At 46.7% G+C, this 14,032-nt stretch overlaps 1 pseudogene; it reads right to left on the minus strand.

The window, feature by feature from the left end:
- Positions 1-6,186: 6,186 nt before the first annotated feature.
- LOC129685560 (26S proteasome regulatory subunit 6B-like) lies at positions 6,187-6,996 on the minus strand (annotated as a pseudogene).
- Positions 6,997-14,032: the final 7,036 nt, after the last annotated feature.

A 14,032-nucleotide genomic window follows, 5' to 3' on the forward strand; every position in this document is an offset into this window, starting at 1 on the left:
TTTGATGGAGACATCCCACTTAGTCTCTCCTTCTTAGCACATTGTCCTGTTGTGGGTCTCTGTATTTATTCCTGTCTGCTGCAGGAGGAAGCTTCTCTAGTGATAGCTGAGCAAAAGACACTGAGCTATGTGTTTAACAGAATATTGTTTGGAGTGATTTCAATGCTACATTCCCTTAGCAGAAAAAAAAAATAGTAGTTTGTTTTCTCCTTAGGTCAATGGCCTATGTAGACTCAGGTTCTTGGGCACCCAAGCTGTATCGGCATGCATTCCATCTCATGGAGTGGGCCTTAAATCTAATCAGATATTGGTCGGTTACTTGCACAAGCTTCGTGCCGCTGCTCTACGAACAGAGGCTGGGTACTTAAAGAGGACAGATCTCTTTAGCTCAAAGTTTTGGAAATGTCAGAGGTTGGCACTAGAATCATTTCATCTCTGAAAAGAACCTCATGGCAGAAGGTATAACCACGACAGGAGTGTATTTAAGTGAAACACATCACATGACAAGACAGAAAGGCAAAGCAAAGGAAGATGCCTGGCTTGCTCAGCTCCATACATGCTGTGTGACGACAGTCTCATCCCGGCCTTCCTCTGCTGGCTGGATAGAAAGAGGAGGGAGGGAATAGCAGGGGATAGATAGATCATAGACACACAATCCTCTCTCAAGAACTAACTCAGGTCCCCATAAACTTCCTTAATCCACTGGGAGGAGAGATCCTCAGTGACCTGTTAGGGGAAGCGTATGAATACAACACCAACTCCACTTAGAGGGACAGAGAACTGATTGTGCTGAACTGTGGTCAGACCCACAGATCCCCCAGACATGGGATAGGACACGACTGGAGGTCTGGGAAGAGCTGATGAGTGTGGAACTGAAAAGCAAGAACTACAGGCCTGGCAAATGTCACCAGCCTCCTCGGAAGGCCCAGCTGATGCAGAGATTTGGCCAGCAGTGGCTTCATCCCAGAAGAGGAGCGTCTGAACTGGGTGTGAGTCAGCAGGAGGGCAGTGGAGAGAGCTCTAGCTGTCACTCATGAGTTACTCAGTACACTCATCAGGAAAGCAGGTTTTTCTCCAAAGGGGTTTATTTCTAGCACTAGCCATCTAGATAATTTAGAGAGGGGTCTGATACCCTGTCAATCTCTGGATCCTCAGGCTGGGTTTAGCTTTAAAAATTAAAAAACAAAAACAAACACAAAACCAGCCTTTCATTTGTATCCAGGGTAGGACACTAGTCATTTGGGGACATGGGGAGCTAGAACACACCAGAGAGATAATTTTATTTTGATTTTGTAGAAAGGAACCTATTAAGCCCATATTCACTTACCCCTTTACAAAGCCAGCACAATGAAGGAATTACACAGAAGAAGCCAGAGTCGAGAGCCAACCTAACATCCTCCCCACTGTCAGAACTTACAACTTCCTCCCAAATGCAATTTTTCTCCCAATGTTACAGAGTTGAAGGTGTATGAATGATGTGGGGATAGAGCTCTGTCGGTGGAAGGCTTGCTTTGCATGAATGAAGTGCTGGGTTCAAGCCCCAGCACAGAATAAACCAGGTGTGGTAGCACATACCCGTTGTCTCGGCACGTAGTCAGCGGAGGCAGGAAGGTTACAAGTTCAAGGTCATTCACACCAATAAAGTGAATTTGAGATTAGCCTGGGCTACGTGAGACCCTGTCTCACAAGGGGAAAACGTTGAAGCAAGGGACCAGACTCATCTTGAATTTCTGTGGGACATGTGGGACATGTGGGGCACGTGCTGTTAGGTCTCTTTGAATTGCTAAGGGGAGCCTAAGGGTTTTTTGCTAAGGTCACTCACTCCGCAAGTATATTTCTAGTATTTTTTGTTAACAAATATCTTCCATATTTCACACAGTCCCATTCAGAAGTTCAAATGAAGGGTCAGCTGTAATTTCTTTTCTTATGTTCATTGGGGCAGCCTGCATACATTAAAATGAGGCAGGCAGAAAGCAGCGAAAGAGATTGGGGGTAAAAAAAAAAAAAATCTTGGGAATGGTCTCCTCTGTCCATCAAGAATAAACGAGGCGGTCAAGCCACCTCACAGGGCTCTGCGTCCCCCGCCCCCTAGAACAAATATAACCTCATGCTGCTGTTCACCGGCCAGGTCAACAGGGAGCCAGCCCAAATTCGAGATGCACTTATGCTGGCTCCATTCCCAGGAGGCCAGGGCAGATGAGAACCTAATCACTTGCTTGTGATTAGGAAACCAACATGTCACATCCTGCCTGTTTAGGGCAACAGACCTGAAAACCACGAGACATTCTGTGTCACGCCGCGACTGACACCGAGTGTGGCTGGGCTGCAGATAGCGAGCCCCTTACTCTTGTGCTTTTGAAGCTGAGCAAGTTGTCTAAGGGATGCTCAGAAGAAGTCGGAGGCTCCCGACAGCTGTAAACAGGATAGCACAGACAGGCAGGAGCAGCTTTTTTGGCTCTCAGGGAGACAAAGCAAGGTTCAGTTGTGTAGTGAGTCCTGCGTTGTTTAGCAAGAAAAGAAGGCACGCGTTGGGGTACAATAGGACTTAGTGACAAAACAGACTTTGCTCAGACTTGACAGTCTCCATCCACCGGGCCTTCTCATCACCAACACATACATCGAAAGTCTAGGCAACCAAAATCGACTCCACTACCTCCCCCACTGATGCCTTTTCTGTTTGAGCCAAAGAAGGTGCATCAAAAACCGCAGGGTGATGTGTGCCAGCTCGTACCTGGGGGCATGTGTTTGCAGGCATAAGGGAGGAGGGGAGAGCCTCATTTCTCTTTTTATCCCTCCACAATAATGAGTGGGTACTGAAAAAGAGGCCTCAGTGGGCAGAACGCTGCGGCACAAATGTGAGGACTAGAGTCTGTATCTTCAGCACCCACATAAATGCCAAGTGGGCATGGTTGCCCCCTTGTAATCCCAGCACGTGGGAGGTCGAGGCAGGGCATCCCTGGAGGAAGCTGGTTCACTAGACAATCCTGTATCGATGAGCTGTGGGTTCAGTCGACTCTTGTCTCAGAAAGCAACCAAGGAAGGCTCTAGACTAGACATCAACGTCGGGCCACCGCATGCACACAGGCAAACACACACATGTAATGCACCTACACAGAAAGAGGGGGAAGACGACAAAAAAAGGCCAACTGTATCTACGCAGACGGGGTTTTCCTGCAAGAGAGATGATGTCTTTCAAGTCCTGAGGCACGCTTGATTCCCCTCTGCCGACAGTGCAGGGGCTTTTCCCAGGGTGTCCTCCCTCGTCCTCTAACACTTCCAGGTGTCCAGAATAAAGAAGAAACGCTGGCTAAGGGAGGGAGTCTCTCAAAGCTCTAATTGCAACTCTGACAAGCCTCAGATCAAAGGCCTTTCCTGGGCTCTTTGATCTCTTGATAACCACATTTAGCACCCTCTCCTGGCTGTGCCTGGGGCCAGCAGCCCTCCCTTCTAACTCCCTCATCTCTTTCTGGTTTAAATAATTCAACTGCTAAACAGTTCCAAGGGGGTGAAAATAAGCAAATACTCCAAAGAGCCAACTTGCTTGCTAGATTCAGCAAAGCTTCCTAGACCTGTAAATCCCCCCACTCCCCGTGAGGATGATAAAAGTGAAGGATGAAGAATTCTAATGGGCATGGCCATTATTTTGAAGGCCTTAACTTGAGTTCAACTCCTGTAGTTAATGTATGGGAATGGAACAATGACCAAAACTCCACCTCCAGGGAGACCTGGGTAGAAGCAAGGTGTAATGAGGAGCCCTTCTCTTTTGTCACCCCTCTATCCCGTTTCCAAGACAATTAAATGACTTCTTTATGTAGCAGAGCTGAGATTCTCGGCCAGGTGTGCCTGGTATGGTCTGTTCAGAAATGATCTTGATTCAGACAAGGGAGGTCTGTGGGTTGGAGGGTGGGGGAGGAGTCCGGTCTGTAAAGAGCTTGTCTTGGAACCCTGAGGACCTGAATTCCATCTCCAGAACACAAGTTCACAAAACAAAAACAAACAAACAGAAATAAACAAAACCCTGTGTGTGTGTGTGTGACGCAAACAGCCAGCGCTGAGGAAGTAGAGACAGGCTAACCCTTGAGGCTCACTGCTCAGCCAGCTTAGTCTTGGTGAGTTCCAGGCCAGTGAGAGACCGTGTCTCAAAAAACAAAACAACAAATGGAGCAGCACCAGAAGAATATCAGCAGAGGCTATTCTCTGACCTCTACACAACACAACACAACACACACACACACACACACACACACACACACACATTTGCTTCTACTCCATTCCAGGCTTTGCTATACTCAGATCCCAGGCAAATAAGGTTTGAATACAACCGTGTTCTATGGAATACTTGAGCTTCCCTGACTTCAAGGTCATCTGTCCATTCTTAGCCACCATCCTCTTCCTCTCTATAACAGAGAAGGATGAACTCAGGCATGTGGCTTCATTCCAGCACAAACTGATCTTTTTCATCCTAGAAGACTCTTCACATTCATCTCAGCTCTAGATCTTATTATCCTCTAGAAGTGGCTGTTTGGCCATTTCAGGCAGAGTGTGGAAATCAGTCTGAGGAAAGAGAAGCCAGCTGACAGGAAGAGATGAGGGTCTAAGGAACTACAGAGAACTAAGTCAGACTCTCTAAGGGATGTCCTCTTGCAGAAGAGCTTGTGTAAACTCATCCACCTACACAGAGCTCAAGCCAGGACAGAGCATGTTATCAAATCCTGACTTCCTTGTCTCCAGGGCCCAGCTTCCAAATTGGAGCTGCCTCTGAAGCTCTGCCAGGCCTGTTCAAACACAGATCACTGCCCAACCCCCAAACCACCACAACCGGGAGCTCTACCTAGGTGAATTTTGTATGAAACTGGAGAATTCGTAGTTCTGGAAATTTCCTAAGTGACAATGATTAAGCTGGTCTGGAGATTCCCCTCACAGATCCACCACTCTAAGGCTGGAGAAAGATAAATGGTGCTTGAAACTTAAGTTCACATACATTTTCCGATTCAGGGCCATTCAACAGCCTTTTCTTCTCCCCCCCACCCTCCAGCTGAAAATGCTTTACAGTACTCTCTCCTCACTAAAGTCTACATTCCTTCCTTCACACACTCCTTCTCACGAACGTGCATTAGGCACCTATAGTGAACCAGGTAGCGCTAGGATCCTGAGGACACAGAAATGAACTAGACCCTCTTCTCTTCCTCCCTGAACACAGGAGATGAGAGTCCTGTGAATGCAAGACTAGCACTGGAGGGAGCAAGGTTACAACACAGGCTGTCCAAGTCGGTCACAAAGGGGGAAAGAAAGGGAGGATGGATCCTTCACGGATTAAATGCTGGGCTGGATTTGGGAGGCTGGGGAAGAGGTTTCCAGGACAACAAAGTCGAAAGAGTCCACAGAGTGTTGGGGACCAGGAAAGCAAGTCCGAGGGCCACAGATTTAAGTCCTAGGTTTGATGGTGATGGGGGGAATTCACCTAGCGGCTCCTGTTAAGATGTTTGGCTTTTCCCTTTTAAGATGATGGTGAAACATTGGGTGGATGGCTTCTCATGACAGATAATATCACTAGATTTGTCATCCTAATGAAGGAAAAGCCTTGTCATTTGGAAAGTCATGGGAGTGGAGGGGTGAGAGGCTTAGTTCATTCACCAGGATTGCTGTTACAGAATATCATCAACTGAGTATCTTAGAAACAAACAGAATTAGCTCTCCGAATTCTGGAGGTGGAGAAGTCCAATTTCAAGGTGGATGTGGGTGTCTGATGAGGGCCACTTTCTGGCTAATAGGACCCTTCTGTGTTCTCATGTGGGTGAAGACATGATCCTTGTATGTGTTTCTTGTATGTGGGGGAGGGAGGATGTACATGTATGTATGTGTGTGTCTATGTATAAGCACAAATGTGACAGAAGAGCATTAAGTGGCTTGCTCTGTCCCTCTCCACCTTATTCCTTTGAGACTGAGTCTCTCAGTGAACCTGGAACTAGAATGACAGCCAGCAAAGGTCAGTGATCCTCCTCAGGTCACAAAGGCAATGACTTCCAGCATTTTACTTGGCTACTAGGGATTGGAACTCAGGTCTTCAGGCCTGCACAGCAAGAACCCTTAGCCACTGAGCCATTTCTCCTGCGCTTCATTGATCCTTTTTATAAGGACATTAATCCTATGTTTGAGACCTCTCCATTTATAATCCAGTCCTCCACCTCATACCATACTCTTGAAGGCCTTTGTATAAATCAGAATTCTGGGAGGACAGGAACATTCTATCTTGGACACACCCCAGACCATTCGGGGGCCCTTACCCAGGTACTTCTGAACAAACTGAGCCTACCACACGGATATATGCAGCTGTCCTGTGACGCGCCACATCCTTTGCTAACATTGTCTCTCCACAGCCAGGTGGGCCATACATTAGGACACCTCAGGGAGGATCGATGCTGATCTGCTTGTGCAGCTCGAGGTATGTGAGTGGGAGTTCCACAGCCTCCCGCACCCCCTGCTTCTGTATGTCCACACCTCCGATGTCTGCAAACATCACATCTGGCTTCTGGTCTGAGGTGAGCATCATGATGCTGCTGTCAGCCTCGGGAGGCAGGACACCCACCAGTGTGTGTTTGTGCAAGGCCCCTGAGGATTGGGTTTGGCCAGTTCCCAATCAATGGTACTCAGGATGTGCACATAATAGTTAGAGCCTCTGTTAGAGCCCACAATGGCTGTGTTCTGATCCACAGCCTCCAAAAACTGGCCAATGGCCAACGGGATGCTATGGATTCTCTTCACTTCCTCCTGGGCGTGAAGGAATTCCTTCTTCAGGTTCTTCTGCTCATCCTTGATATACTCCTCCCTCATCTCCAGGAACTCCAGCTCTTCCTGCAGCTTCTTGTAGTGGCTGTACAAGTCTTCCAGGTCTTTGGGTTCAGGCCCCAGAAAGGACAGGCTGGTCTGGGGCAGAGACACAGACAGTGCTGGGATCTCATCCTGAATTTTCTTCACGGAAATGCCTATCTCCTCCATGGTGACCAAGCTGGCCTCAGTCCATCCCGGCTAGTCACCCTAGTTTAAATTTACTGTATCTTTTGGTGGCATCTCCAAAAGCCACTGGGATTACAGAAGAAGGAAAGAGGAACCTGGAAACAGTCAAGGCTCCAATAAATTAAAAATTCCTTTGAAATTGATGTTAGAGGATTGAATAGAAAAGATTAACTTATTTCCTAGGCTGAAAACTACTTCCATGGCTAGTGAGATGACTCAGCAAGTAAAGGTCCCTGATGACCTGTATCTGATCCCTGAGAAAACCCACTTGCTTAAGATGACCTCCGAACTTCATAACACACACATAACCAATAAGGGTTAAAAATGCTTTTTTAAAAACTACTTCTAAGAAAATCAAGATTTTTTTTTTCTTAATAGAAAGCATAACATGGCATTCTATTATCGGTCCTTCCCAAAACACATTTTGGCACTTGAAAATTAACTTAATTAAGCTAATTTTGTATATCAATCTCATTTCAATACATGAATTCTAATGTAATCGAAAGTCTCCATTATTTCACTTTCTCCAACTAAGAAAAAAGTTTGGGGACTCAAAATATTTTGGGAAGTTGGACACGGTGAGGCCAGGAGGATTGCTGCAAGTTCAAGACCACCCTGAGCAACCAGGAGTTCCAGGCCAGCATTGGCTATAAAGTAGACCCTGTCTCCAATAAAAGAACACTAGTGGGGAAGAAAACAGGGCTAGAGCTCCATGGCAGACAGCACGTAGGAAGCTTTGGTTTCAGTGTGTAGCACCACAAACTGGTAAAAAAAAAAAAAAGGGAAGTTGTTTTTCTCGTGTGTCCTTGGGTAGGGTGCAACCAAGCTCTCAGGCATAAAAACCCACCATTGAAAAAGAATCTTGACTTTAAAGGAATAAGAAGGTTGGTCCATGTAAGCATAGCTAACTATGGATTAGCTATGAAGATTTCGTTGAAGATACAGAAGCAAAATATACCCCTGGACAATGAGCTGCAGCTTCAGAGGGCAGAGGCATTTTCATAAGTCATTCCTGTTTGCACATGGGCAATAGGCCTAGCATGAGAAAGCAGTGGAGCCTCCTTAAACAAGGCAAGGTTTTCAAAGCATCGTCAAGGGTTCCATGCCAAGCACTGGGGGACAGAAGTGCCACAAGCTGTGCTAAAAGACAAGACCCTCCCCTGTGCCCCTCTAAACACAAGGCCACCAGTAGTCCCAAGGACAGAGGCTGCTCCCTAGCTCCATCCGCGACCTTTGTCTAGTCACAGGAGAGAATGTCACCCACTTGGTGTCCACAAAGCGTCCTTGTCAGCTGTCACAGCTGCCAGCAGCTCTACCCATCCAGGGAACCACAACTGTAAGGGCTCCTCTGAAGTCCAGAGCCCTGACCTCACCATGGGAAAAACTCATTCTTTCACTCAAAAAAAAAAAAAAAAAAATCTTCTAAAATGAAGTTAAAGCAAAAATGAAATGGGAAAAATAAGAGAGCAGAAATGAGACGGGATGACTCATGACCACCTTCGTGGGAGCTCTTTCTGCTGAGCTCACTCATCACTGCTTTTGCTCTTGTACATTCAGGTCAGGCCCTGGTCATCTGGAGGTCAGGGAAGGCAGCTTCTAGGATATCACTTCTAGCTCATCCCTCTAAAGCCACACAGCTCAAACAACAGCCAGGATGACTCCCAGGGGCCACAGTGACCTCAGCCAGGAGGGCCTGTTTCCCAAGGCCCTTCCACCTGCAGCCTTGGCAGGGCTGAGATTGCTACTGGCCTGCTTCGGCTCTTGGCAGGCATCCCAAGAGTGATGTTTTTATAGCAAGTCCCTGTGAAGGTTGAGGGGGGAAACGGTATTGGACATTTATTTTGAACAGTACACTGGAGAAACCGGCCGTGCTGTGGAGATGACAGAGTAAACCAGGCTGTTGTTACTGTCATTTCATTCTGCTCTCGGTGTTCCTGGCCTAGGCCTGGCTCTGCCTCACCTGGGCTCTCCAGTTGCCAGACTAATTTCTGTTTGTACAACGATCTGCACTTTGGACTCTGCCTGAACCTGTTTCCTTGAAGCACACCAGACGTTGAGACTACTCCATTCCTCACTCTCCTCTGTTTCTCTCCTAGACTCATATTTAAAATTCCTCTCCTGTGGCATCACTGAGGTAGGGAGCAATCTCATGAGCCATTTTACATGAAGGAGGATGAGAGCTGCAGCAGGTACTGCTCCTGGATCGGTGATTTGCTTGCCCATTCTCTTCTTTCTCCTCCCTGTAATCCCAGATGACTGGCTTGTTTGCCCAGCCTCCCTTTTAGCCTTGGGTGGCCATGAGTCATAATTCTGGCCAAAGAGACATAGGTACAAGGTGGTGCGCCCTTGGGAGTGTTTGCACCATAAATGGAACAACATAGCTAGTATTGTTGTCTTTCTTGGAAACAGGCACAAAAGCTGAAGGTAGAGGCCATGGAGGCTCCCAGAGCAGATGGTGTGAAGCCTGAGCTCATTACAGCAAGACCTTCATCCCTCCTTTCCTAACACTGGGTTGCAGGTCCCTATGGCTGCTTGTCTTTCTGGCTCCTCCTTCTTCCAACACTCACTCATCAGCTCACCTCTGCAGCGCCATCTGTCCTGAGACTTTCCATACCCCTACCAGCCATCCTATTGCTGGGAGAGAGATGTTCCTTATCTTCTCCGTTGCCTCTGTTGTACTTAACAGATACTGTGATGAGACTATGAGAGAGAGAGACTCTTCTCAGCTTCTTAAGGGTTAATATAGTATGGACACAATGGAAACAAAACATTCAGTTCTCCATTTCCCCTTCTTCTTGGCTTCTCAGATAATAACCATTCTGCTCCCTGTTTCTATGAATCTGACTAGATTAGATTTCTTTTTCTTTTTTTTTTTTTTAAATGGAATCATGCAGTATTATTTGCCCTATGGTGACAGGCTTTTCTCACTGAGCACACTGTCCTCAAAGCTCATTTTTATCACTATACACAGTAGGATCTCCTCATTTTTGATGGTTGAATAGTATTCTATTTTGTGCACACATTTGAAGTAATAACTTCCCCCTCTCTGGGTCTTGTCTACAGCCAGACTCACACGTGTCCTTGAAGTGGCAAACACTGTAACTTGGTGATGTTACCTGGTACCTCCACTTCTGGCATCCTACACAAAGATCACTAAAGATTTAAGTTTCCTTCTTCCCCCAATATGTCTTCCATTATTTCAGGTACACGGGAATGGTTAATGTTTGGGAAATCCTAGGTTTCCATACCAGCTCTGCCAAACTTGCCCAATCACGGTGTTGAGTCACTTCATCCCTTTATACCCTCAAATCTCTCCCTTGTCAAAAGAAGCCATTTTGTTTAGAGTTGTTATAAAATACTTAAGAGGCACACAATAATTGTGTAATAGATATTAGTCATTATTCTCAGTAGGGTCCATACCAATAGGCAGTTCTAGGGCCATCTTAACAGACACCATCAGTGAGATTCCTACTGCACAGAGACTGGCCCATTTACTTTTGATAGAAGGAAGTGCATTGTTAGCAAGACATTACGATTGTCCTGAAAGCTTCACTATTTTAGAGGAAGAAGATGAGATAAAAATGTGAACACTGGAAAGCCAGCACCAAGGAGAAAGCCACCAGGAGAGCAGGAGCTGCAGCTCAGGAATACATAGTGAGAACTTGTCTTGACCTTCCTCACCTTCCATCCCCACAGAAAGAATGATAAAATTAGAGCTCAATAAAAATACGAAAGAGGATGTGAGGGATAAAGGAAACCCTGGGAAAAGACACTTTTGCTTCCCCAACCCCTGAATGATACTAATGAGTTCCTTTTCTTCTCTCTTGTTTTTGCTTCCTCTGGTTTAAAAATAAAGTGTCCTGTTTTAGCTCTAATTATGCCTTTTATTTTCATATTTGTAAGATTAAGATTGTGCAACCTGCCCGGGACAAGCTGTGATCACGGGCACTTGATGTGTGTGTTTGAGAAGGAAAGGGCCTGGGGAGCCCAACCGGAGGACGCAAAAACGCTGATGTAGTGTGAGAACTTTGTTGACTTATGTCTCAGGATTGTTCTCCCAGGCAAGGAAAACCATCTTTAAAAAACAAACAAACTTGTATTCTGGGGTAATTCCCAGAAAAGACGCAGGTATGGTTAGTGAGATGGGATTTGGTTTTGTTTTTCAAGCTGCAACCGAGTGGCGAAAGGTCAGCTCTGTGTTGTAACCCACGCTGGTGCCTGTCTCCGGTAATCCAAACCACAGCCCTCGGAAAGAAGAAACCATGCACCATGGCAATTAGTAAAACGAAATTTCATTTTCTAAATGCCTGCCCCTGGATACCTTAGGAAGCAAACTGCTGAGTTGTAGAATGTGCTGGAAAAACTCTGGTGGTTGGAATTTCAGAATAGTTTCCCTAGGAGAAAGCTGTTAAAACTATTTCCATAAAAAGGAAGTCCGTGAGGTGGGAACTGAACAGGAGACAAGGCCCTCAGGAGTGAGAGCTTGGGGATGTGATAGAAGGGAGGATGAGGGGCTGGCGGATTGGAATGGATTTCCTAGGGAGTAGGATCCTAGCTCACCGGCAAGGACTCCTTGTGGGCTGAGTGCTTCGCTCTATGCCCAGACCAGATAGCGTGTCAATACTAGCCTGCATTACACACCCCTAGCTAGAGTGTCACCTCCTCAGGTCCCCAACACTCTATCCTCACAGCCAAGAAAAGAATCAGTCCACCTACACACAGGCTACAAAACTGCTAACTGATCAAACCACGTGGCAGCATCGTGAAAACAAGACGTTTAGACAGGCATTGTGGTTCATGCCTGGGGTCCCGGTACCCAGAATTCTGAGGCAGGAGGATTGCTCTTGAATTTGAGTCAAGCCTGTGCTATAGATTAAGGCCCTGCCTTAAAGCTGCCCACCCCCAGACCCAAAAACAGGGGCTGCCTGGATGGGTACAGCAGTTGCTGTACAAGCCTGAGGACGTGGTGACAGTACCAAAACCTCCTTCAAAAGGACAATTGTGAAGGTGCACATCGTTAATCCCATAGCCCGATTCTGGGATAGGAGAGGAGGCCAAGACAGCCTGAAATGTGAAATGCAGCGGGAACCATTAGAGAGACCTTACTTCAACAAAATAGGAGGAGAAAACAAACTGCTGAAAGTTCTCCTTGACACACGTACACACGTCGCTCATTAGGTGAAGCATTCTAGACTTAATTTGGCAGCTCACGCACTGTATTTGGTTGTGGTAAGAAGCCATCTTCATAGAGCAGGAGCTGAAAGCCTCAGGTTGACACCACTCCCCCGCCAGCCTGACGCCAGAGCTTCGTGTAACAATGAAGGAAATGGACTAGAACTTGATTTTCCCTCCGTGTACTTGACTCCTATCCTAAGAAACCGAGCAGCAACAGGCTGTAGAAAGGTGAGTCTCTCTGATCCACAAACAGGGCAGTTCTTTTCTTAGAGGGTACGTGGTGTAGCCACTCCAACACCAGGGTCGAAGCCCTAAGCCCGCATCCCTCAGAACCTCACCTTATTTGGAGTTCAGTTGAAAACGTACTCCGTGTATAAAGAGGCCGTTCGAGTGATCCCTAATGCAACCTGACTGGTCTCCTCACAGAGAGTCGGAGCAGACACACAGAGGCTGCCACACACCGGGAGAATGTCGTGAAAGTGAGGGCAGTGACCGTGTGAAGCTCCACAAATCAAATGCTGACGGTGGGCAGCAAGCCATGGGAGCAAGGGCTGAAGTGTTTTCCAGCCCTTCTCAGACCCAGCAGGAACCAGCCCTCTGTGGCCTGCATCTCAGAACTCCCTCCGCCAGAGCCCCGAGACAATAATTTAGCCACTCCGGCAAAGTGGCTCGGCAGTTAAAGACGCTTGCACCAAGTCTGATGAGCAGGGTTCAGTCCCTGCTACCCACGCGGTGAGAGGAAAGAACCAGAGCTCACGAACTTTCCTGTGACCTGCCATACATACACATAGTATATACATGTCCTCACGTATGCACTGAATAAATAAATAAATGTAATAGAAACCCCGTATGCTACTCTTGTTTCCTCCCTCCTTTTGAGCTCTTCCTCCCTTATAATGCCATTTCTACATATATATGTTCATACGCACACATGTAGGTTGAAATATAGATTCTGCCTATGAGAGAATATATATATATATGTATTTGTCTTTCCGAGTCTGGCTTATCTTGCTTAACACAACAAGCCACAGCGCCCTCCATTTTTCCTAAACAGGTCCTCATTTCAATCTTCCTTATACATATGTTTCATGAAAATACAGAGGAAGGACTACCTGGTAAGAGGATAAGGGTGAGCCAGAGAAAGGAGGAGGGTTAGGGGAAGACAGTAGAGGGTACATAAGAGCAAAGGGCACTGGTTTAAATGTATGAAAATGTCAGAGTGAAACACATTTTCTTGAAAATACTCAAGCAAACCCTTAGGATCTATAAACAGGGCTCAACATGAACAAGGGAGCTGGCCACTTAAAGGTTAATTTTCCTTTCTCACGGAGGCTTTGTTCATACAAACTGATGAGATTCTCCTAGAATGAATAGTGAAATGTGATGTTTTTACTTCCTTTCTTGCTGGAGAAGACCTGCCTACCCGCTGTTATCGGCACTAGTCTAGCTCGTTTCTTACACAGTTCAGGTCTAAGGAAGAGGAAAGTTAGTTGTGGGTGGTAAGCCTATCAGAGCCATCTTCCTGTATTCATAACATGTTTGAATCTGCAGAGTCTATGCTCCTGTCCTAGGAGTACTACGGATGTAGACGAGAGCAGTGGTAATGCTTTCGGAACTCAACATCTCCCCAGCCATGAACAGCCAGTCCGCGCGGAGCCCGTAAAGACTGTAATATCTCACCCCTCCTTTCTTTCTGTGTGTATGTTCATGTGAGCAGAAGTGTGTATGAATGTGTATGTGAAGGCCAGAGGACAACCCCCGCTGTTGCTCCTCAGGAGCCATCCACCTTTGTTGTTATTTTGAGACAGGTTCTCTCAGTGGCCTAGAGCTGCCAAGTAGGCGG

This window comes from Psammomys obesus, unplaced genomic scaffold (assembly GCF_907164565.1).
Source record: "Psammomys obesus unplaced genomic scaffold, mPsaObe1.curated_primary_1811, whole genome shotgun sequence".
NCBI classification, from domain to species: Eukaryota; Metazoa; Chordata; class Mammalia; order Rodentia; family Muridae; genus Psammomys; species Psammomys obesus.